Below are 27,803 nucleotides of genomic sequence, written 5' to 3' on the forward strand. Positions count from 1 at the left end.
AGAAAAATATGAAATTCCATTCTCTGATTGCTTTGGGAAACTCTTAACATGAACATGGTTGTTCATCTAATAGACTAATTATAACCAAAAAAAAAAAATTTCTTCTAATTTGGAAACTGCCCCTCTACTGTCTTTCATCTGTGTTCATTCTTCCAACTTGAAGCACAAAGGAAATTAGATATTTATGGTAATTATTTCACATATGTCTAAAGACAGCTTTCTCTCAATTCTTCTACTCTGCTGCTTTTTCTTTCTTAGGAAACTTTGTTCTGTTACTATATGCACACTGTAGGGATACGTAGTCCAGATAAATATTACAGAATTTTCAAAAGAAACTCTGTTTGGTAGTTTTATCCATTTTCAAAATTGAAACTCAGAAGAGAGAGTTTAAATGTGAGTTTGGTAATGGCCCAAGTACCTGAATAGGAACAGCAGGACTGTTAGAGCTCTTGACATGAATTCACAAGTCTTCAAAAATGTTGACATATGCATACAGAGGTTTATTACATTAAACACAGTTTGTACAATAGCCCTAATTAATATACAACTTTTTGAGCAAATTAGAGTGACTGAATTTTGGATTTAAGGCAACTCTATTCCTTCTCTGTTATGGTAGTACAATGTTAAGATAATGTTACTAGAATATGTGTTAGGTTATAAGACTTGAACTTAATTTCTAATTATTTAATGTATTAAATTTCCTGCATCAGCTTTATAAGTTCTATATGCTATCATTTTTTTCTATGAATTGGATAAATTTAGCAATAAATCAGATTTATTTTAAAACAAAAAAGTGTTAAACTAAATACAATTGTAATAATGTATGTCTTTTTTGATGGATATCTTTTGGAAGGCTGAAATTTTACAGATTCCTACAATGATACAAAGCGAAGGACTTAACAAGTTGGGTTAAATTGTTATTTCCAGCTCTTCTATAAAATTTGAGGCCTTAAACTGATATTAAATTATAATTCTTTGGATATGAGGACAATTTCAAAGTAACAAAAATACACATATATTGGCCACAAAATAAAGTTTTAAATTGCTCTTTGTCCCTATTTTTATATTCAGGGTAGCTAAAGATTAATAGACTGTGAAGATGCAGACCTCTTCATACATACATATTTTTATGTATATTTACCTATACTATATTATATATAGTAATAATATGTGGTAACATATACTTATATAATGTATTATATAAAATATATAGTAATAAATAATTATATAATAATATATACAGTTATTTCCTGAACAACATGAGTTTAAACTGTGTGGGTCCACTTATTCATGGATATTTTTCAATAAATACGTACTACAGTATTACACCAGGTTAATTGAACCCATAGATGGGGAACTACAGGTATGGAGGGCCAGAGGTTGACTGTAAAGTTATGTACAGATTTTTAACTGTGCATGGAAGTTGGTGCCTCTAATCCTCTCTTTGTTCAAGGATCAACTGTATATTGTATACTATATATACATACATATAGAATTAATTATATATTTATTTATAAACATATGTCAGATGTGTGTATGTGTGTGTGTATGTATATATATGTGTGTATATAGATATATAGATATAGATAATTTTCTTTATTTTGCTACCTTTGACCAAGATAGCTTTAATATTCCTTTCAGCTGGGTTAAGCTTTAAACAGATTTATTTCTGATTCTAGGATCCTGACCCCCTTTTTCTAGGATTACCTACTTCAGAAAAGTTTGAATTGAATAGTATTTCTCTGCCTCCTGGTGAAGTAATCTTCTCCCATCCTCTTGCAGATTTAACAACTCAGGAAAGTCTTTTTCAGGGACCTAGGAGTCATTCCTTTAAAATGTAATCATCAAGAGGGCTTGAGCCCCTTTCTGCCAGTTTCTGCGAGGGGGCAGGAGCCTAAGGTCCATAAACAGACAGCTTAACCATATTGACCAACCCCCCCAGTTAACGTCCTTCAGTACTTTTCTACAAGCTGGCCCCAGTTCCTAGAAACTCTCCAGTCTTTTGTTTCAGCAGATTGAGTTCAATCACTCTCCTCTATTGCAACAGTCTGGACTTCAATTTCAAGTAATGAATACAGCATTCTTTGCCCGTGTAAATCTATCCAGTGCAATTATGCTTTGACATCTTAAAAATACAGTAATATAAAATATGTGTTCATTTAACAGAGTTATCTGAACAATTCTTGTTTTCTTGCACTCTAATTTGCTTTTGTATCTGGAAAAAAATTACATTAATTTGTTTGAATGTGATAATTAATACATATCTTCACAGAAAAATCATACTATATATATAAAAAGGTAAATATTTTGTCTGTTATTTATTTCTATAATATAGAATATACATTGTATCATTTAATATGGTGACTAGCTTAATATTTTAAAGCTAAAATTAAAAATTTTAATTATACTACCTATTTGCATATTTATTGACTTTTGTATGCTTAACTCTATAGACATATTTGAATTCTGAAGTTAATTAAAAATATCATTTATAACTAAGATATAATAAAAGACAAGCTTGATGACATGCAGTGATTGTAAAAAGTTTAAAAATGTTGTCTTTTTGCTTAAAAATATAATATGCACAATTATTAATTTAACAATGAATTATATTAAGTTGTATTGGCAAGGTCTATGTAATATAATCAATATCATTGGTAAAGTAATGATTATTAAGGCTGAACTAAAAATATTTGTTGGATGTTTTATAGAAATTAAAATTAGAATTTAGGTTTTCTTTTTGTAAACTGGACAAATTATGCTGTGCCTAGGTAATAGAGGTTCCATTTTATCATCAAAATATCAATGAATTCTTTGAACTTTTGACAATTACTAAATTATTTTGACAAAAGTTACCTTAAAAAGTTACATTAAAAAATCATAGTGTGTTTTGTGTGTATTATCTGTAACTATGTGTTCCCTTTGGTTGCATGGCTTGTTTTTTCCGAACCCCCTTCTTGATTTCCTTTTAGAAAAATTCATGCCAATTGTCCTTTAAACCTAAACTATCTTTGGGTTTGCTGGAATGGCTTTAACTGAAAACAGACCACTTGGTGGCTCTAACAACTGGCGCTGACTTTGTGGCATTAGGGCTTCCTGGCTGCCATCTGCAAACTGGATGTGAGTTTGTCACACCAGTAGAGCAATGCCTGCTTCGGGATTATCCCAGATAAAACTCAGATTAATTTTGTCTCCTCTTTCTCAGAAATGAGAAAAAGAGATTTTAGATAATTTATCTTTTAAAGGAGGAAAACAATCTCTGTTTGAGTTCACAAATTGAACTACTAAAGTGAAATTTTGCAATGGTAATTTATATCCCCAAAGCTCCTTTTTGTTTCATGTTTTATAAAAGTCATGGAAGTAAGCACACTACAGCATGCTATAGTTCAGAGAATAGCAGAACTAGGTACTGTCATTAAGACCATAAGATATTTATTTTATGAAAGACATTCATGAAACTGAATAGACAGTGTTTCAAATAGGGCAACTGTAAAAACAGTAATGCCCATTTGAGGCATAGTTCACTATACTGCCTTAGGGTAAGACTATGTATTCCCATAGCCTTATATGTTATACTGAATATTACTAAGCAATTAGGAAAGAAAAATTATGAAACTCTATAATTTGGCTAACATCCTTGAATTGACTTTTGTGGACTTTTTTGACTGGCGGATAGGATATGTTCTTGAACTTTAATTGAAACTCTCTTGACTCCTTCCTTAGAAGTTCCTTAGACGTGAATTGCAATACTGATCATAATCCTTCTCTTGGAATGTGCAGTGTTGCAACGTTCAAATGAGTGACTCTAAGAGAATTCAGTGTTTCTGTGCAATTGTTAGCTGATCAAATGATGCAACAAATGATCTTTCAGCAAAGAAAATAGAAAACCCTGACACAGATGTTGGGACAACTACCTTCAAAAATGTATCACGTGACCACTGCATACATTACACATGCATTAAACAGTGGCGGAGACCTACACTGATCATGTCTCATTACAATGTTATATCTTAAAGTTTAAGCTAAAGAATAATAAATGTTCTGAGGGAAGGGCACAAAATTGACACCAATGTAATTCTTTAATCTCTGTGTTAAACAATCCCGAGACCCAAAAATCCAAAAAGCAAAACAAACAAACAAAAATAAAAACAAAAGTAATATGCTTGAAGAACCACTAGTTCCTATAATATAGGCTGTGAAGTAATTACACAACTTAAAAGACTAATAACAGTTTGAAAACATTCACTTCAAAAACATAACTTCGCCCCTTGCCTAGAAATCCAAAGCCATTGTGTGATAACCTCTGCCTAGTGCAACACATTACTGGTGCTGAAATGTGTATTAAAATCACACAATCCAGGCTCTAAAACCAATCCTCTAAATACCCTTCCCAAATTCATCTATTCGAAGAAATAAGTAAGACTGGCTGTTTAAAATGATATTCTTCCTTGCTGTAGTAAATTTAACTACGATTGATAACAGTAGGACTCTTCTAAGAGCTACATGCATCTAAAGAGAGTCACTTCTGCTGAGATTTTAGGAAGTTGACATGACTGTGAGAAGAGATTTCCAGAATGCATAGAGAGTCTGAATTGTTTTCTAGAGTGAGTTCTCCATCCATTTACTTATATATTATAGTATCCAAATATATACAACAGAAAAGTACTCCTTTGCGTGTAAAGGAAATATAGGTAGAGATAAAAAAATTAAATTATATTAATTTGTAATAAAGCATTTTATTAAAAAATAAAGGCATATAATTTAAGAGATGTTTAAATAGCTAGTTTAAATAGAATGACAATTCCTTTGAGAATAAAAAGTAAAGATCAACACATAACACCATTTCCTGAGATTTTAAAGATTACAATATATTTCACATTAAGACCTGATAAGGACACTAATCAAGCTTACAAATTCCAAGACAAGGCAAAAGGGATATTTTGAAATATTCATTCATTATTTTTTGATGCCAAATCATATTTATAAATCTCAATTTGAGACATCTCAATGAAATACAATTTTATGACACACTATGTATAACAGTCTTGATTACAAAATAGAGTCAATTTTAAAAATGCTTAAAATTATGGCAGCTTTAATTCTACACAGAATATCACCACTTAAATGTGAAATGCTTTTGGGAAGAGAATCTAAATGTTAACTTAAATATAACTCTTCTGAAAACTCTTAAATGCAATTTGATCAATATTTGGGATTTACAGGAGAAGCTTTGACTAGCTATGAAAATCTATAGCTGGATGGTTTATATTTACTTTTTATTATGCTTCCCCCCAAAAAGAAATAATACAAGCAAAGTACCACAGGTAGAGTTTAAACAAATGGCCATCCATTAAAATTTCTCAAAGTATTTTAAACACCTTTTCTTATGATTCTTGACAGCTGAGGGCATACAAGGTTCTTTGTCAATTTATGACTAAGCTGATACCTCTAAAGATCCTCTGAGATTACTGTAAGCTCTAGCTAATGTCCATTTCCTTTATGCTACATTTGGGCTTTTGAGAGTGATGTCCTCCTAGGTGGCTATCAGTCTCCCAGACTCATTTACCTGAATACATAAAAGGAAAAGCGATGAGCTTTTGGGGTGGACTTACTATTTGACACATTAAAGCTAATTTATTATAGATTAATATGACCTTACTAATACTACCTTTTCTTCATTTCACTTTCCAGGTAAGAAAAAGACCTTAACAGATAAGAACAAGCTTCAATAGATTATGTACCGCAAAACAGACTGTGTATTGCCAAAATTTATGTATATGTACATTGTATATACACATACAACCTTTAGGAAGCAGAAATCCATATATGGTCATACTGAGATTTTGATTCCAGTTTGAAGAGTACCTAGTCTTCATCATTTTATTTAAGTAAAAAGATAAACAATATTTTTATTCAAGTAGAAGTGAGTTTTACCTGAAATATCAATAGAGGCAAGAATATGAAGGCACTTTTTGATATGCAAATAAAACATGAGTGAAAAGACTGACTTACATTCTATTCCTTTACAAAAAGAAAGTTTATGTAGAAAAATACTACATAATTCCATGATTTATAGTATTTGGTAAGTAATGTAATCAGAAACACTTTTGAGATAAAAATTAAATATTTAAGATCATATGTGCAAAAACACAGACACAGGTGTTAATGGAGAACCTTAAATATACTAGCATCCCTGGAGCCATACACCATTTAGTCTTTTTCTGAACATACCTGTAAATATGCTTGCCTAAAAGCCACTGAAAAAGTTATGGAAAACTCTTATGATTAGAAGAAATAGGATACATTTGTTAAGACCTGTTAACACTTAAAGTAAATATTTTTATTAGGGATCAAAAATAGATATCTAAAAAGAAACCTTGTCAAATTGGATTTATGGTTCTTTATTCTTAAAACAGTGTTTCTTAGCAGATGAACTGTGGCTTAGAACTTTTGAATTTGCAGTAATAACGTTTGCCAAATTAAAGCCTGTGCTACCTAACCCTTTTTATTTCAGTAGCAAGTAACTATAAAACTAGGTCTATGTTAGCAATTCAGTTTACTTCAAATGATCATAATTTTTTTCTATAAAAGCGTATCAAAATCTATTTTCAGAGAAATTTTAAAGGACTAAAGTAAAGTTAATCTATATCTACCTATAACTATAATTCTTAAAATATTTTTGCTGTAGGCATTTTACATCCAAAGCGAATCTTTGTAATAGAATATCACCTTGAAAATCCCCAAAGCCTTGAAATATATGTATATATTTATGTGTATATATATTTATATATATATACACACACACACATACACATAATTTTTAACTTGTTAAAAAATGTCATTCTTCACCTTTAGGACAACAGTTATTTTGACAATTGCTATGTTAACAGCGGGAAAGACAGAATCATGGCCAAGAATACAAGGGCAAAACTCACTTGCATAAAAAGGATCACACGAAGCTGTATAAAGATCATTCCAGCATAGTAGTTTTTAATTTATATTCATCTTATGCCCAAAGAGTGTGGGAACTTAAATATAGCAGCCTTAATAGCTTGACCTTAAAACATGACTCAATCATAGATACAGAAAACAAATGGGTAGTTTCCAGAATGGGCGAGGGTGGGGGAATGAGAGAAATAGGGAGTCAGAGGTACAAACCTCTACTTACAAAATAAATGTCATGAGTATTAAATGTATAGTGTGGGGAACAGAATCAATAATAATGTAGTATCTTTATACGGTGATAGTAACTCGACTTATGCTGATCATTTTGAAATGTATAGAAATATTGAATCACTGTTATGCACCAGAAACTAACAGTGTTGTAGGCCAATCATACATGAAAAACAAACAAACTCATGGAAAAATAGGTGAGTTTTGTGGTTACCAGATGTAGGGGGTGGGGAAGGAATTGGATGAAAGTAGTCAAAAGGTACAAACTTCCAGTTATAAGACAAGTAAGTGCTGGGGATGTAATGTACCACATGCTAAGTATAATAACACCGCTGTATGTTATATATGAAAGTTGTTAAGAGACGAGGTCCCAGGAGTTCTCATCATGAGAAAAAAGATTAAATTGTACAGATTCATTGTCCCTCCTAAATAATCAATAAAGATGTTTATTTATTACTGATAAAATTGAAAAAAAAAAGGTCTCAGGTTTCCTTTTGCACTTTGCAATTCAGAGCTGAAAATAAGAAATCATATAAGGGCTCAAACATTTACTTCATAAATATTATTGTCAACATAAACTAACCAAATAAGACTAACCATAGCAGGAACCCTAAGAAAGCAGATGTGTCCATAATATAAGCATTGTTCTAAAACTGAAAACAGAATCACTTTTTCTTAATCAGCAAGCTCTTTTTTTTTTTTTCTTTTTAAATAAATTCAGTGGTGACTTACACTTTAAAAATGTAATCCTGGAGCTTGAGAATGCGGCAAAGGGCAATAATTAAAGGCCCACGGAGGTAAAAGACTGAACTGGACAAGCTTGGGGAGTGTCATATGGAAACCCTTGTTCTCTCCTCATATTTCTAGGTGAAGAGACATTTATTTGGGTAACATTTCAGGCCTCATGTCCCACTCCTTCATTTAGTCTGGTCCAGGAAAGTAAGACTCACTGAATAGTATTTTGGGGAGAATATGAATATGAATGACTAAGTCTTTGGGTTCTGTTCTCTCCTAACCAACCTGCCTGATCGGAGGGTGCCTTCTCGTCTACTCTCATGTGAATATTTGGAAATTACATATTACACTTACACTCCATCCTCCAACTTTCTATTACTAATTAATAAGGCTGAAATTTGATCCCCTCTGCTCAACCCCTGGATCTCTCTCAGCTGCTTTTACACCATGACTGGCTTTGTAATGGACAAGACACTAAAACTCACTCTGTCTCAGTTTATTCGTCAGTAAAATGAAGATAATGTTTTTGAAGATTAAATTAACATTGCTAATATTTTAAAGTGATTATCCGTATTTAGCATAAGTGAGCAGTATTTTAAGTGTTGTTAAATAAATATTATTTATTTGTCTCTTTATAGCTCCGTCATTGAGATCAGAATGGTATCTAGAGTTATCTCATTCAGGTCTTTCTTGAGCAAAGGAAAAAAAAACTGGAATTTATTAAAAGCACAACAAAAAGGCTGGAAGAAGAGCTAGAGGCAGTAGTCTAGATGAGACGTGAGGCCGACACAATCTCAAACACCAACTGTACAGAGATAGACTGAGTGTGGCAGAGAGATTGCTTTGGAAAACCTTTTTTATACCATTCCACTCCTTATAACACTCCGCACAAACTTCTCAACCACTGTCCATCATTAGAAAGAAATTTTCACTGTGCTCAAATTACTTTCATGATCACCTGCAAGCAGGCTCTCAATTTTCTCTTACACAGACATTACCTATAGGTAGCGGGGTGAATAATGCCCCCAAAATGATATCTCCAGGTCCCAATATCTGAAACCTGTGAATATTACCTTATTAGGAAAAAAAAAGGTGGGGGGAGCTTTGCAGATTTAACAAAGCTAAGAATCTTGAGGTAAGGAGATTATCCTAGATCATATAAGTGAGTCCAGAATCCAATGATGTGTCCTTACAACAAAAAGGTGGAGGGCAATCTCCACCTTTGACAGACAGAAGACAGAGAAGAGGAAGAAGCAATGTTACCAAAAGGCAGCGATCGGAGTGATGTGGCCTTAAGTCAGAGAAGCCAGGAAGTCCTCATAGCAAACAAATGCTGGAAGAGGCAAAGTCTTCTAGAGAGAATAAGGCCCTGCTGACACGTTGTTTTAAGACCTGTGCCCTCCCAATCTGTAAGAAAAGGATTTTCTCTTGTTTTAAACCACCAATTTGTTATGGTAGTTTTTTCTAACAGCCACTGGAAACTGAAACAGATTTTGGCACCAGCAAGTGGGGTACTGCTGTAACAAATACCTAAAAATGTGCATGTGCTTTTGGACTTGGGTAATGGTGAAAGGCTGGAAGAATTTGGAGAAGCATGATAGAAAATGTCTGGATCATTTTTGAAGAGATTGTTGGTGCTGACGTCAATTCTGGTGAAGGCTCAGATGGAAATAAGCAGCATGAGAGAGGAAGTGTCTAATTCCTTAGAGAATAAATGTATTGTTATAAGTAGACTGTTGGTGGAACTATGAGTGTTAAATGCGCTGCTGGTGGTGGCACAGAAAGAAATGAGAAACATGTAACTTAAGGAAAGACAATCCTTGTTAGGTAGCGCCTAGAAACTTGGCTGGATTGCGTTGTCTTGTTACATGAAAAGCAGAGTTTTTAAGTGATGAGTTTGCAGATTTAGCTGAAGAGATTTCCAAATAAAAGTGTTCATGGTGCATCCTGACTTGTGTTTTTTTGTTGTTGTTGTTGTTTTTTCCTTCTCATAGTAAAAAGGCAAGAAGAAAAAGATTAATTGAGGAAGGAACTTAGAAGAGAAAAGCAATCAGCAATTGGTGATGTGAGAAGTTCCCAGCCTGTCCAAATTGCAAAGAACGTTCACTGATGGGAAAGTGTGCTCTGGAGACAAGCCCAAGACTGTGGCTGGATAACCTTTACTGAAAGTTTATGAATTATGGATCAATTCAAAGACTTTAACAAAAGCTGGGAATTGAGATGGAGTTACCCAAGAAAGATGAGTGGAGGACCTTCTTGTCTAATGATCTGGATTACTGCAACATGCACAGAAGACCTATGAGGTTATTGAGAATGTTAGGTCAGCAGGAATAAGGCCAGCTTGCACTGGAAGCAGCAGATTAGGATACCATAGAAAACTGCTGAACTTCCAAACTTCTGTAAGCAAGCAACAGGAATATTTGGCTACTCAGCTGCAAACATGTGTGATCATTCAAGGAAAAAGAAGAATAATTCTGATGTAGTGACAAGTGAAGCCTCAGGCCCAAATAGCGGGAGATACATGTTCAGGCAGTGGAGCTCTGAGTAAGAAATAATTATGCTTAGGCCTTGAAACCTAATAGAATCTGTCTTCCTAGATTTTGAATTTGCTTGGGGTTGGTGACCTTTTTATTTCTTACAAGTTCTCTGTTTTGGAATGAGAATGTCTATCCTATGCTAGTCTTGCCATTGTATTTTGGAAGCAGATAACTTATTTTCCAGTTTGACAGTTCCACAAATGGAGAATCACAGTGAGTCATTCCAAGAATCTAAGCCATATTTGATTTAAGAGTTAAACAGTAATATTTTGACTCTTAAGCTTACAATATGTAGATGTTGTTATGGACATAGAGTTTATGTTGTAATAGATTGAGACTTTTGTGAATTCAGGGATACACTGAATGTATTTTGCACACGAGTTGCACATGGATTTTGAAGGCCCAGAAGGCAGACTGTACTGAGTTAAATGGTGGTTCCCATAAAGATAATTCCACATCTTAAACCCTGGGAACTATAAATATTAACATATTTGGAAGATGGTCTTTGTACCTGCAATTAAATTAAGGATTTTGAGATGAAGCTATAATTCTGGGTTAGCTGCGTAGACCTAAACCCAAAGGAAATGCCATTGTAAGGGAAAGGCAGAAGAATCTCTGAGCCAGACAAAGACAAAAAGATATAGAAAAGAAGAGGAGGCAATGTGACCACTGAGGCAGAGACTGGAGTGATGTGACCATATTCTGAGGAAGACAAGGGAGATCAGAGGGCATCAAAAATTGGAAGAAACAAGGAACAGAATTTTACCTGCAGTGTCTGGCGGCAGTAAGACCTTGCCAACACATTAATTTTGGACTTCTGTCCTCCAAAATTGTTAGAGAATAAATTGGTCTTGTTTTAAAGCACCAAATTTGTGGTAATGTGTTATGGCAGCCATGGAAAACTCATACTCTCTCATAAAATCCTTGCACATTTAATTTCATATTGGGTTCTGCTTCTTCATGGGCATGGATTAACACAACTAAGATAGAATATTTTGCTATCTAGAGCTGAGAATGAATAATTTTATTTTTGGACATATTAAATATAAGGTGTTTCTAACATATTTAAGTGGGAATGTCATGTAGACAGTTTGACACATGGGACTAAAGATCAGTGGAGTGGCCAATCCTGGAGAAATAAATATAGGAGACATTGTTACATTGATGGTATTTAAAGATATGAACTGTTTGAGCTATCCTGTTAAAAGTGTGTAAATAAATGAGATGAGAGAGTTAAGTCCTGGATTACTTCAGCATTGTAGACACTATTAGAGGAAAATACTATCAGAGTGGAAGAGAGTGAGAAGGAAGAGGCAATGAGAACGTGTGGTTTGTCTAGTGTTTGTGGTTTGAGTAGTGCCTCACTCCCTTCTCGTCTTTCACCTCATCCCCAACCTCCTAGCCTACCCTTGCTTCATTTCTCTTCTCCATCCCCTCTGTCTCTTCCTCAACAGAAGTGGAGACCAGTTTGTCTTGATGCTGATTTGCTTATACAATTTGTAGAATTTCCTGAAACTAAAATATTTTTTCTGTTGTTTCTTTAGAAAAAATGCTTTTGAAATATTTCACAAAGGATCTGTGTTGAAATATCACTGGAACCAAAAGAACTATATCAATATTGTTAGGGGAAAAATAATATTGTTTTGTTCATTTTTTCTGGTGTCCAAAGGGAAAATGAGGACATAGAGATGTGCTGGAGAGAGCAGCGTCAGAAGGCAATGAGGACTCTGGAAATCTGGTTGAATTAAGAGTTTATGCAGTCACTCTTACTTTCTGCCACACATGCTAAAATAGCTCCACTAGCTTTTGTCTTCTTAGATGACTTCATATTCTCTCTCTTAATTGCCTGAAATTCTCTCTGGGTCAAAGTGGCAATAAAATAAATAACCACAGTTTTTCATTCTTCTTCCAGATGTATGTAAACATTGGTGTATCTTAGAGTCTGCTGGTTGCTTCCCAAAACTCAATATTCATGCTCTTCTTCAGTTAGGCATTTGGTCACAGAGAAGAAAGGCACCATTCCCCTGCTTCCCTTGGAGGCAGATGTGGCTTTGTTACTAAGATACTGACCGTAGAACACAAGTAGACATCCTTTCCCAATGGTTGAAATGCAGACAGAATGTCAACCTTAGAAGGAGAGCCACCAGTAGAGCAGCAACAAGATAAAAAGGACATGTGTCCCTTGGGAAACATGGAGCTGGATCAGTTTACAAGCCTGTGCCACCTACTTAAGAATCTTTAAGTGAGAACTGTGTAGCTTACGTACACCACTTTCAAATGGGGGACTTTGCCATTCACACATAAAACTAATCCGAGCTGATACAGATTTTTTTTTTTAATTTGGAACTGGGTTGCTGGAAGTGACAAAACATATGTCACTGACTTAATAAAAACTGTCCAGCAGCAGATGGCAAGGAGTCACATTATGGACTTATAATGCAGAAGCTAAATATGGTAAAAAGTTCCCTGCTTCCCTCATAAGACAGATCAGGTACAGGTGGGGTTGTATACGAAGTTATAAGAAATTGCTTTGGGCTGAAATGTTTCCCCAAAAGCCATATGTTGAAGTGCTAACACCAGTAACCCAAAATGTAAATGCATTTGGAGATGAAACACTTAAATGTGTAATTAATTTAAAACGAGGTCATTAGGATAGAGTGTCATTTATTATGACTTGTATCCTTATAACAGATTAGGAGACAGACACAAACAGAGGGATGGCCATGTGAAGACAGAGAAGATGGCCATCTCTCAGTGACAGAGGAAGGCCTTAGAAGAAACCAGTCTGCTGACACTTTGATCTTGGACTTACAGTGTCTAGAATTGTGAGAAAACACATTTCTGTTGTTCGAGCCACCCAGTGGTACTCTTTTATGGCAGCCCTAGCAAACAAATACAGAGATCATCAAAACGCATTGTGAATTAAAGTAGATAAACAACAAGGTCCTACTGTGTGGTACAGGGAATATTCAATATCTTGTAGTAACCGATAATGAAAAAGAATATGAAAAAATATAAACGTGTGTATGACTGAATCACTATGCTGTACCTCAGAGATTAACACAACATTGTAAATTGACTATACTTCAATTAAAAATTATTGTGTATGAACTATTCTTGCCACTCTTAGGAAAGTCTGATAGGACAGAGAATAACTTAGCACATAGAGAAACGCTTGCTAAGAGAGATGAGAGGGATGAAGAGGAAAAGAGTTACGTTAAGCAAGGCCTTCTCTGAAGGCAGCGTACACTCATTTATTCACAGTGGTCCAGTAACGTGGCATGCTGGTTGCTGGGTTGAAAAGTAGGCTCCTGCTTTATTTGACAGTGAAGCACTGGCTCTCAAGGTGAAGCCTTAGCAAAAGACAAGACCATGACTCAGGTCTTTTTCCGGTGCCTGACATTGATTCTTAACCAAACAATGGAAATCAGCCCAGGTGAAGTATCTGTTGGGATTGCTGTTTCAGTCTAAACCAAATTATGTCCAGTTATCAATCGCAAAGTTAGGGGCGATGGGGTTGTGAACGGAACCCAGATTATGTAAGTTTTCAGACTTAAAAATTTCATCTAAGAAGGTGACTGGTGTTGTAAGGCAATCCTCTCTGGACTGTTGGTGCTTCAGTTGGTGGAGCCTCCCAAGTAACAGAACTGTGTGTGCTTTAATGATAGACAGTGTTTCCTTTTGTCTCCCCCGTACCATCTGCTCTTTGCATTCTAAAGGTGGTGATATACGGAGCCGCTGTACTCCTCTCACCAGAGACACCTGTTCCTGTTCAAAGGCTAATAATAAAGCCTTTCTTATCTCTCCAGGAGCCAAGGTTTATATTCCTGGTTGTAGAATGTCTCCTTTTCCCCCAAGAGGAGATGTGTTTACATTTGTGGATAAAAGATAAGCTTTCTCTTAACTCCAGAGGGGAGGAGGAGAGGTGTCTGCACCTATAGAAGCCTCAAGATTCATAATTTTAGACACCTTCTCCTGCGGTGCAGACCACTCTGGATGTTTACAGAACATTTGCCTCTGATTTCATAGCCCCACGAGGGGCACAGCAACAGAACTAGGTATTCTGTGAGTACAAAAGAGAGGTTTTTTTTTTTCCTTTAGTCTCTGATCAGTATCTGTTGTTCCTCATGTGTGTGTGCATGTCTGCATGTGTGTGTGTATGTATTTATCAATCAATCTCTACCCATCTTCCAATCTGTGTATCCATATATATCTATATCTTTCTATTTATCTATCTATCTATCTAATGGTGCAAATGGGGTAACATCTCAAACTCTTCACAGCCTCAGACTTAACATGCATATATATATGGTCAAACAGATACCACAAAGAGCAAGCATGCAAGAAGTGTTCTAAGTTGTGTTGTTGTCATTGAAAATGGTATTGCAAAAAATAAAACAAGGCAAAAAACAAACAAGTAAAAAGTATTGCAAACCTAGCCTGCAACCCTTCAAAACCATTTCTAGGCCAAAAAACCTACATCAATATAATTGTCATTTTAAAGCCATTCAGCCTCTGAAAAGGACATCTGTTTCATTGCCAGCTTCACATGTGGACGGAGAGTATAATGGACAAAAATAAACCTTCCAGAAAGAAGAATCCAGAGGCCATAGAGAAAAATGAAAAAGGTAACTCATGCCAGAGAACAGATCCAGCCACTAACAGATGGTCTAACAGGAATTAACGACACTGCCAGTGCAAGGAGCCTCAGTCCCTTCCCTGACTAATGACTGCCTTGTGTTTCCCATTCTTCCTTTTTCTGAATGCGGGTTGTGAAATGGGTTACTCATTACCTCAGTACAATTGCATGCTGAATGTGTTAGGGACATATATCTTGAATTTTAATTTACAGGTGTAGGGTAAACTTTTCTACTTCAAGCAACACTTAAATAGGAAATGTTAGAACTGACTGCTGTGGTTTGTCACAACCATTCTAACCTGCAAAAGCTATTAAAAATACAATGATCTTTGATTGACCCCTCTATGCCAGAACCTCACTGGACTGACCAGCGAACAACAGCTCTTGCTTTGATTATTTGTATGCAGACTCCTAGAATTATTCCTTCCTAACCAGAGAATGACTTTCCAGTCTCATTAGCAAAATTAAGAAGAAATAACAGAACATACTTTGCACACCTTCTAGCAGTTAGACACTTCTAATTTACCCATTTAGTGACTTATTTTCACTGGGGTGTCTCCTTGCCTGGCAGGTTAAATTCAGTTTAATGCTATTGTTTTTTATTGGGCATTTTTTAAAGATTACTGGAGGTCATTGTTTACAGAGGTCACCGTACACCAAAGGGCTTTATCCGGAATGGACAGAGGAAACTTCATCACATAGAATCTTAGAGACCTAAATGAAGTAACCAGTTGAGATTTTAGGATTTTCTTTTCTCTAGGAAAGAGGTTGGATATGTGCAACAGAAAAATGAACGGCATAATTGTGTAGTTAAGACCACTTTTGGCAAAAACAATATATTTCCTTCATTTCTTTGATGTCATTAGACTGTCAGATATTTTACTGTCCCTGCAGTATTTTGTCAACCTCGTTGGTATAGCTATGCTATACCAATGGGAAGTAAGGAGATGTACATGCAGCTTCCAGGAACATCCTTTCGATGATAATTAGCATGTCACATTTGTCTTGTCTTCTTTGACCTGCCTCTTCCTGATGACCGGAATGCAAATGAGATGGCTGTGGTGAGTCGGCCAACATGGAGGTGAGTTGACCTTGGGATTAGAGGCTTTATAAAGTGGGACAAATAAAAGCAGTGCATTTTGCACTTTGTAGACCAAAGCACCATACCTCACTCAACTTCTAGACATCTGAATAGCTTTAGTTTGATTTTCTAAAGCTATAGTTATCTGTAATCCTTGTTATTTCTAATCAAGCTTCATCACAACTAAGAGATTAGGCAAACTAAGCTATTAAGTAGGCAAAATGTTGGACAACTGTTTTAACCTTTTCTCATTTTTCTGAACACCATGGGAACTTTTCCCCTGTGCATGAAGTTCATTCAATAGAATGGCCATAATTTGAAATTTATAATCATATCTATACTTGCCATCTAAGATCTAAAACTCAGAGCTCCCCAACACAATCACACTTCTCCCCAATTCACCAAAACTCATGAAACCCACTTTTTATTTCTACAAGCATCTTCACTCACCATAAAAAAGTGATCTATCACTGATGTCTTTCTTCTCTGAATTGAGCATTTATGTTTTATAGCTTGCATTTTGTTACTGTAGAACAGAAGTGAATTATATTTTATAGTAGTTTCATAATGTTTTTATTATGTTTTTGACAGCTATGATAGGGCTATGATAGCACTAAATTAAACCAGCTAATTATAGGCATCTTTCTTAAGGTAACTTATGTGCCAAATACTATAATATCTCATTCAATTTTCATACTATTACACAAGTAATTAATAATAGTGTGTGGTGGGTTGAATTCCTAAAAATTATGTCCAAGTCTTATCTTCCAGAAGATGTGAGGGTGACCTTATTTGGAAAAAGTGTCTTGGCAGATCTAATTAAAATAAGGATCTTAAACTGAGATTATCCTGAATTAGGATAGGCCCTAAATCCACTGAGAGTGTTCTTTTCAGAGACAGAAGAGTAGAAGACACTAGTCACTTTACATGTGGGCACACGAAGCCTTGAGGAGTCTGACATCACCGTGGTCACACAACTATTAGGTAATGAAGTAAACTTTTGTACTCCAGAGTTCTTCTCCAGGGAATTAATTATTCAACGCAATCCGTAGAGAGAGACACTTTACATTTTTGAGCAGCTCAATATGTAATGAAGAACTGAACAGATAATAAAGCAATTTATACAGTTTCTAGTCATTCCAGATTCTTTTAGGCAACCACAATCCCTATAAGAGCTACAGCATGCATGTGACCAAGGTATAAACCATAACCATAATATATGTGACTAGAACCCAGATATCACCCATGAAAGATTGCAGAGCAACTTCAACTACCTTAATAGAATTAATGTGCACACAACTAAGTAAAGACCAAGAGACAGGATGGTAATTCACCATTTATGCCAAAAGCTTAGTACATTCTATGAGTTTGCCATAATCAGCATCACTAGATTTTCATTGCTAGTACAGAATAAGTAAAGAAACTCAAAAATATCTTGCAGTGTTAAGATATTATGATCAGGACTAGATATCTACCATTATTCCTAGTCTTACTGATGTCAGTGATTAGAGGGGTACCTATGTACATCATTAGCCTTAGAAATCACATACATTTTATAATTTTATGTATTTTATATGAAACATATAAAATATATATTCAAATATACTGTATATATGTGTATATACATATATGTCTATATATAACAATTTTTAAATTAAATGGCTTTTGAAATCTGAGTATCTAATTTCTTCATTTTGAATGGAGGAAATTCAGATAGGTGGCATACAAAGACTAGGGTAGCATTTGGACGAGGATAAGTCTTTGATATCCTTTTCAGTTCTGCTTTCTATATATTCTACAACTTCTATACACTCTACAATTTCTATACCTTTTATATGTTACATGCTGCATAGTCGTTTTAGTGATATAAAATATATAAACTTCACTGTACTTCACAATAAATTTTATCTTTCTAATCAGGCAGCCTGCCATTTTTGTTCATCTTTGGTTGTTTTATTAGTTAAAATACATAGAAGCAGCATAGTAAAAGGACGCTAATGTGTAGAAAAAAATGTTCTTACATGCTTGCCTAAATTATGTATTTGATTAAAATTGCTATAACAGCCATGCCTTTCTAACCAGTAAAATGAATCTCATGCATCAAGGTAATGACTAGACCTTTAACATAATGTATTGTACAGTACAATACCTGTAGAAATGAGCACAGGAAGAATAATTACGAAGAAAGTGTGTGTTTGAGAAAACAACTTTGCAATTAGAAGCATGCTGATATTTCTGTTTGCCCTGTGCGTTTTCAATAACCAGTATGACATTTTAACAATTATAAGATATTATAAACCATTAAATGTGACAATGAATGTTTATCTATAAAGAATATTTTAAAGTTAAATACCTTGCATCATTTTATATTTATGTGTCAAAATAAAACAATTGTTTTGCTTACAAGCTAGTAGCAATTTGTTTTCTAAAGTTACGTATATATATCTTACTAGTTTCACTGTTTTACTTCCTCAGTAACTCGATTCTATGGCATTGGAAAACAATATTTTAAAAATGTATATTTAAAGAAGTGCTTTTAAAAATAAGCAAAACTTTCCAGAATCTTTATAACATCAGTTCAGCCTTCTGAAAATATTTTGTTGACACATCTTTCTGAAACCTCAAAATCTCTCACATATTACAGTGCAGAATCAAAGAACTGGTGTCCAACCAAAATTCTGACAGACCAATGATAAAAACTCAGAGGACAGAAATAACTCAAATCCTAATCCGGGTTACTGAGACAGAGAAAATGGTAGTCAGAATGGGAAATAAAATGCTTTTAAGATAAATTTATTTACAATCAGTCAGTGTAATTTAATAGTGCAGAAGGCGTTCATTCAACTGAGTTAAACAAACCAATGAATTATAAATTCTCAAAGATAAAAGCAAAACCAACATTGTAATAACACTTTTTTTACATTTAATTATAGTTACAGATTACAAATGCTTTCATAAAGATTATCTCTTTTAAGTTTAATTTTACTCTTTACAACCACCTTACTAGGTTGGAATGTCAAGAGTTGCTTTTCTATTATTTAGATGAGAAGATAAACCTTTAGTAGGTAATGTTGTCCAATTAATGGCCAGCTAAAGTATCACTGTAAGTGAGAGCCACCATTCAACAGGAGGTTCCCTCAGTTCCTTAATTCTTCCACTATCATAATTTTCAGTTACCAAAATAAAAGTGCTGCCTACGTGATATTAAAGGTAAATTGATTAACTGTAATTTCCTGAGCTACCGTTTACACAGCATATATTGAAAGTTCTTATAATGTTTGTGATTTCTGAATTCAGGGATTTGTTTAAAGCTGAAGCCCCCCCAAATATATTATTATTTCCATTAAAATGTAATAAAAGTAAAAAAGCCATCTTTATGCAAAAAGTGACCATCAAGCATATTTAGGAGATACTCAGAAAAAGATTAGACAGACTGATAGTAGACACTGTGTGGTAATACTATGAAAAGCCATACCGTTTACTGAGTGTTAATCACTCAACAAATAGCTTTCTGAAAAGTACATTTAAAGGGTGAAATATGCAATAGAGTTGAAAGAATCTACTCCTATAATGAATTTATAACAAGCATGTGAGCAGAGCCTTGAGAAAATACAGCAACAAAGTCATACAAACTCATATTGGGAAGGAAAGCAGCAAACATGAGAATATATAAATTGGATTAAATGTAATTATTTTATTCATGCCTGACTATGGTCATTTGCCTAATCTTAAGTAATAAGCAAATTAGAAATGTTAGCTTCAATTCTACTCTTGTTTTAGGAACTTCTTCTGGGAAAAAAAAAATCCAGCCTTGATCTCTCAGCAGATTTTCACATAAATGCACATATGTTCAACAGCCTCTTGCCATATATACATATACATTCCCTTGAATGAGCCCTTGGCATCTCAAACTCAAAAATTACAATTTGAACTAATTATCTGTCTTACCTCTTCAGAACATCTCCTCTTAGTGAGAGGCACCGCTTAGAATCCACTTTCTTTTGTCCATCAAACAACCATTACCTCAGTTAATATTATTAACATATCCTGTGTGTATTACTAAAATATCCCCCAACATTAAGCTTTCTATTTTTTCTAATTATTTCTGCACTCTACAGTAAGAATGAGCTATTAAAAATTGTTTTTAATCTTTCCTTCTGGCCCTCTGCCTGAGCCTGTCTTTTCTATGCTTACCTGTCTGCATTATCCTTTACCTGTCACCTACACCTGCTCTCAAACTATCTGCACACCAGACTGTAACAGTACCAAATCCACTGGTTTGCTTTGCTCTACAAAACCTTTGTTCCTATTGTTTCTTCTTTCTCATCCTTTCTCTTCTTCTGCACTTAACAGACCAAAACAACGACTTGTCCTTCCTTTGGCAAACTTTTTCTCTGTCAAAATTAGACTGCATGTCCAACTGCATTGTCACGTAGGACAAGCTTCCTACATCCTGCCACTTACCACACTGTATGAAAGTTGTCTATGTCCTTCCCTGTCTCTCCACCAGATTGTGAGTTTGGGGATGATGGCACATCATAATTTTTGTGCTCCATCACATCCTCAAAATCTGCCTATTTGCATAAGTTTATTTTGTGTTTTTGTAACTTTTTAAATGTAAAGCCTCATTATGTCATAGGGAAGAACAAGTCTGACTCCATGTTGGATCTTTCTCTTTTACTTTAACCTTTGTATTCTATTCCTTTTGCTACAAGTTTAAAATGTTGCCTATAGGCTGAAACATACAGGACAGTCCTTGAGGCTCTGACCTTTAAAGATATAACACTTTTCCATTCATATAGAGATAAAAAGTTGCCAAACAGAAAATAACATTTGCCCTGTTAGAGGTTTATAGGACCATCATGACCTGACCTATGTGGACATCTGCAATAACAAAGGATTCTGACACCAAGAAGTTTGCAACAACCAACCACACCCCCTCCCCTTTTAATATAAAAGAAGCCTGAATTCTAGCTAGGGTAAGATGGTTCTTTGGGAAACATCTTCTCAGACAGCTGGCTTTCCAGATAAAGTTGCTATTCCATACTTCAAAAACTCATCTCAATTTATTGGCCTGGAGAACAGTATGAGCTTGGACTTGGTAACAATTACTTATTGGTATTGACTGTCATGTGGACTGAGTAGAACACTGTCTTTAATAAGTGAGCACAGGTTAAGAAAAATCCATAGCAGAATGGTGTGATTTCCACTTTTATATCTGTCTATACATGTTGAGGATTAAATAAGCTAAATCCTTACAGATAAGAAACCAGAGATTTACTTAGAGTTTCAGAAATAATTTCTTTTAGGGGTGACATTTGTTATTGAAATCAATTTCTCTACCACTACTATCAGGGTTAATCTAGAATAGAAGGATCCTTGATAAATGGTCTCATCCCCTGTGCTTACTATTCAAAATGACTGATCTCAGATCAGGCCAACTATCCAATGAGCAAGTTTCTAGCTGTCAAAATCATTTTTAAGACATTCTTCTAAATATCTGTCAACCTTATGACCTGAATTAACAGAACTACTTGGAAATTTCAACTCACTGCCAATGACCACTGCACTGCAAGTTTCAAATTGCATTCAAATTCAAATTGCATATATATACACACACACACACATACACAAATCCTATATATTACATACAATATGGATTGTTTATAATTGCATATTGTATATTACATATACATATATATATAACATGCTGATATTATCTATACATTATCTGCATATAAATTAATGTGCACATATTTGTAGCCCACATTAAATTAAACCCAATATTATTTAAATCAAAATATCTAAAAGAAGCTGATTCTACCACATTCTAAAAAGCCAATTCCAGTAGTAAAATTATTCTTCTATCTTTACCTTATTTTCCCACAATAATGGTAATAGATCTTGTTTCCACTAAAGAATGTAGTAAAGTTTTTTTTTCAGTAGATAATTAATAATTTATCTGAATGTCTATTATCAGTATTCCATAACAGGCAATATTGACTTACCTACCACCAAAAATATTAAACCACATACTGTAGGCTAGGATATTTATACTAATGGACCAATATAAAGTTCCAAAAAACTACTGACACACAGTGTACCCAAAATACATCTCAAGGGATTACCTACAAATATTTGCAGGTATCCTTTGTGCAAGAAAAAACAAGGGGGCAAAAGTTTCATATGTATATAAGTTCTCAAAGAAATAGAAAGCACAGTCTTGGAACTCTGTTCTCTGTGTTAAAGACTTCCATAGCAGCTAAGCCTCTTTGAGTTTCAGAAAATTGTGTTTTTCTCCTCCTCTGAGAAAAACCTCTTACATGTGGTTTCATTTTTTTGTTAGTTTTCTTCTTTGAGGCACACAATTGTAACAGCATAGCATGCTCCTAGGCTCTAGGTAGATAAACAAAGAGTGTCTGTAAATTAAAAATGAAATAAAAAGAGGACAATACTCTGTGTTTTATTTATTTATGTCTCCTATTTCCCCAATAGAAAATTGATCGAAAACGAATCTATTTTACAAAGCTAAGGACAAGACTTATGGTTTGATTTAGAATATCATAGCATATTGATTTGAAAAAATAAATCACAATAACGAGAGTCATGTCTCTTTTTTCCCTCTTGTGACAAAATCCATGTTAATTGCCAAATACCAACCTCTTCTGCTTTAATCTTGGTTTGTATTTCCTTTTTTCTATAATTGAAGATAAATCTACTATTTCTACTCAAGGTTAATAACACAAAATTAATAAAAGCTCTATGGTGTGATGAGTCATTGAAATACAGCAAACAGGCTTAAAAAAAAAATTTTGAAGGAGCAGGTAGACCAAAGCCTGAATACTATTGCTGGGCCATTGGTGGAAGACACCTAGAGCATAATTTTATTAACAGTTTTGAGGCTGAAATGTGGTAGTTCTGGGAAATGTAGTTCTGAGGAAGGATGTCTGAGTCAATCAAAGTTTTCTCACAACTGAAAGTTAAATGCTTAGATTAGTGGCTGGTACACAGTAAGTATGATAAAGGTGTACACTGTGATTATTAATTTATGAAAATGATGATAATATAATTATCATGGCTATTATTAAAATGTTGCTCAATAGTTGAACTAAAACTGACATTTTATTCGAATTATGACTAGTAAAAATGGCAGAATATGAAAGAGTGTATATCTTTCCAATGAAAAAATTTAATGCTAGATTTGAAGATGCTGATTTTAAAAAATACATTTGGGACACAAGAGAGATTGTGTATGTTGGGTTTCATGCCATAAAATTCTAAGAGGAGAGACAGAACCTGCCCAAAAGAAGGATGAGGGAGGAAGTAGCATAACAGGTGCTAGACTCTGAATATGCCACCCCAACTTGCCTTTCCAAGGTTATAATAAAAATAGAATAGATAAGAAACAGAAAGTAAAAGTGGGTTGAGCATGGGAAATATGGAATCTACAGAGCAAAAATATCATCTTGGGAAAAAAGGCACTCTGTATAAAGGGAATGTTGATGCTTCTGATTTTGAAGAATTATCTGGAAATAAATTGGTCAGAAAAGTAAAAGTATGACACACAATAGAAAAGAAAATAAAACAGGAGAAAATAAAATACTGAATTTCTTTTATAAAAGTACACTTGCAATAATTAAAAATAAATGAAACATGTTTTATAGTATAAACTTTTTTCTATTAATAGGTTTATTTTAACAATTGACAATCCATATCCCAGTGACTATTACTGATAATTATCATAATGCATCAACAAGGTAGGAATTATAATCTCAATTGTATAGATGATAAGCTGAGGGTTACTTATGTCATTTGCTCAACTCATATAATTAGCAAATGATTAGAGACAGGCTTCTTGCCCTCATTTTTCTGATAGTCCATGAGATCTGCAGATCATCTAGGTAGACTTCATCAGTTGATTTTTAAAGCAAAAGCCTTCCTAAGGATACACTGGTCAACACAATTTGAGCTCAAAAGATTCATCTATGTCACTACTTTTAAACATTATTTCCCCCTAGAGGACAATTAAAAAGTACATTAGTTGTAGTGTCCAAATCAATGTAATTCATTCACTTATATTATTGAAGGGTGAGCTTATTTTTTAACTTATGCATTTTGATTTAAGATTTTTGTTGATATATTTTAGAAATCAGACAAAACAGCTTCAATTTATGTTATCTCTAATAAAATATCCCTGGTTCTTATATAGCTTCCTGGGAAAATCATGACTTTAGAGGATAGGTTTATGTGAATGTTCGTGAAGATTTCAGGGAAACGACTCATCAATCTATCTGTTGAGGCAACAACTGGGTTAGATTAATTGGATTATGATTTAATTCCATATTCCAATGTTTTCTTAATTGAAATGTTTTGCTTTTCTTCTCTACAGGCATTTGACTTACTCAGTTGACAAGTGACAGTATAATACACAGATTAATGTACTGTGTATTTCTAAATCATAATTGTTTTTAATTCAAAATGTCTTCCTTCATGGTAGACACACATCAACACTGCGAAATTTCCATTGAATTTCCAAGAAAAGTATTCCCTTGATCAGTGTTATTCAATCTTTACTATGTATAAGAATCAGCTAGCTTCCATCATTTCAATTCTAATAGGGATAAAACACACTGCTGTGTTCTAAAATGAAATATTGGTGACCATATTCATATATTACTGTCTGCACATAACATGAACATAACTCAATATATATGCATACAACATGCACATAAACATGCACATAACCCAATCTAGTTATGTCCATATGGTATACTGTATCAATAAGAAGGTCTAATTAAATTAGAATTCAGAGTTCTACTGCAATTCAGAAATGTGTGCATGTTTTTCAGTTTCTTTTACAGGACCACTGACATTTAGCTGTTAGAGTTAACTATTACCAAAAGTATGTAATGCCAAAACAATTTTGAGTCATATTTTACAAATAAGTATGTATTTAATAAATTTAATACTTATTAAATTGATGTTGATCTGTATTTTGCTATTTTGTCTGCATAGAAATTTATTCTGAATAGGATTATAGCATGTAAAAGCAATGAGTTGAATTACAAAGCTACCTCAAAAATATAAGCTAAAGGGGGGTGGGAAATAGCTCAGTGGTAGGGAGCATGCTTAGTATGCATGAGGTCCTAGGTTCAATCTCCAGTACCTCCATTAAAATATATATATATAGGCTAAAACTTACATTTTATTTACCAAACTAGTCACTTAATTAAGGCTTACATTGTTTATAAATCTATTTATTTTTATTTGAAAGTTTTCCTTTTTTATAGAAACTAAACAATCATTGAAAGATGATTGTGTGCATTTATTATATTCATTATTGGGACAGAAAGTTAGACATAGTTAATGAGAAAAATTACATTATAAAAAGATGCCTACTGTTGAGGCTGAGAAAGCTGTGCCTACTCTTGGTCTATAAAAAAGGCTTTATATAAACAATCATTCTTTTTTCAATCCTTTCTGTCTTTGGGAAAATGTGCTTTTATGTGCCCAAGGCCAGTTTCTCCAGCTGGGATTTTTGCTTCTATTTTTTTCCTTTCCTTTGTAGGGATTTTGCTCCATTTGTAATCTACAGTCTATTGTATTTTCAATATTTCCCTCCCTCTAGCTGTTTTCACCAAAATATTAAAATATTTGTTATTCTTTTTTCATCGAAGTAATCCTCATTCAAGCCTACATCCCTATAGACATCAGCCATCATTCTAGTTTCTGTCTTACATTAATAGCAATTCTTCTAGAAAGATAATTACTTCATCATTCTTGCTGTGTTTTAATATCTCATTCAATATTGTATTGGCTTAACTCTGTTCCACTACTCCTACTTTTTAGTAGTTCCACATTGAGAAAATTTTGAGGCTAGAGATACGTATTCGGGAATTATCATAATTTAAATATTTTTGGAACTACCTGAGAGAAAAATATCTCCCAGGGATTATGTATGGCATGAAAATTCAGGGGAGAAGATATTGAAATCAAAGTATACTAGGGCTTAAGAACAAAGGCAGGAACTTGAACAAGCATGGCTGGCTAAAAAAGTTTCAAGAAAACTAGGATAGAGTGCTTGAAAGAATACTGAGAGATCAGAGTTACCAAAGAGTGATCAAACGTCTAAAATGGCACACATAGGGTAAGACTAACTGTACAATAAAAAGATCACAGTGAACTTGTTGACAGAGGCTTCCATGGCAGGGTAGGGTTAGAAAGAATATTATATTGCTTTAAAAGGTGAATAATGGGAAGAGTGGATGCAGACAATATTTTCCAATTTCTACTTCAAAAAATTTGTCTGTGATGAAAAGTTACAGAATAATAATTATGGCATGTGAGCTTAAGATGAAGTTGTGTTTTAAAATAATAACATCATATTAGCATAGCATATAGATATGCATACACATAATATATCTTCACACCATCTCATCAGCTTTCCAGTATTTTACTTAACTTTCCCTTCTTTATTTTTTAGTTTGTTTATTTTCTTCAGAATTTTTTGATATGCTGATGGTTATTTTGGATGACTATTTTGGAAAAATAATGCCAGCTGAATCTAAGCTTTCTATTTTTTATAGCTAATTTTGAATGCATTTTCTTTCTCTTTAAATATCACTAGTATTTCATGCTTTTTAAGTTTTGAATACTTTTTAATGAAAATTTCCTAAGCCTTGTGATTAACTATATTTAGTTCCAAAATTCAAACAAGATAATTTATGTTCAGATAACATATGTCTATAATTTATATGTGTACCTACATGAACATACTTCACATTTATAATTATATCCTTTGTTTCAAACTAAGAATATTTAAGTCAATCAATAGCAAGATTTTACAGAATTAAAATATATTTAAAGTCTGTAGACATAAATCTAAATAATCAATACATATGGCCTTTTCATTGGATCACTGATTGAATAAAGAAACAAAAAGCACATTGCATATTAATAATTCTGACAGAGTTCCAATCATTATTAAATTTCAATTATGAAGTTTTAGAGGTTAAGTGGAATGCAGTTTATCTGAATTTATCTTTTCAACCAACAAAAATTTGTATAGGTATAGAAAAGTGAAAAAAAAAGTTTAGGAAATCATTGAAAAATATTCTCTAAGTTAACTGAAATGTTTATTCAATAAAATGAACATCACTTAGAGGGATATAATCAAAATGCAGCCTGCTTGTTTAGTAACTAAAATTTTTTTAGCATTAGCAAACAAATCTCAGATGAGCCATTTCTATTACTAAAATATCTTTTAGCTCACCTTCAAGGATAGGTAAAAACATCCACTGAAAAATATTTTCTCTTTTGGACTATACAAGTTTCTATGAAAATAATATAAAAAATAGCAAAAATGTAAAAATGATTAGAGTTCTTACTCATTCTCTAAATAGTTCATGTAGTATTCTTAAAATGTATAAAACAAGTTATATTTGAAGTTATATTAAATAATAAATTATATTCTTATGTATTTTTACTTAAGTACATAAAAATAACAGAAAATAAGAAGTTGACACTTCTTTTTTGATTCTGAAAATTAACACACTATGGGAAGTGATTCCAGTCACAGTTTTAGAAAGAACAAGCTGCCCACAGTGTTAGGGAATAATGGTAGAAATGCTTTCAAAAT

Source organism: Camelus ferus, chromosome 3 (assembly GCF_009834535.1).
Source record: "Camelus ferus isolate YT-003-E chromosome 3, BCGSAC_Cfer_1.0, whole genome shotgun sequence".
Lineage (NCBI taxonomy): Eukaryota > Metazoa > Chordata > Mammalia > Artiodactyla > Camelidae > Camelus > Camelus ferus.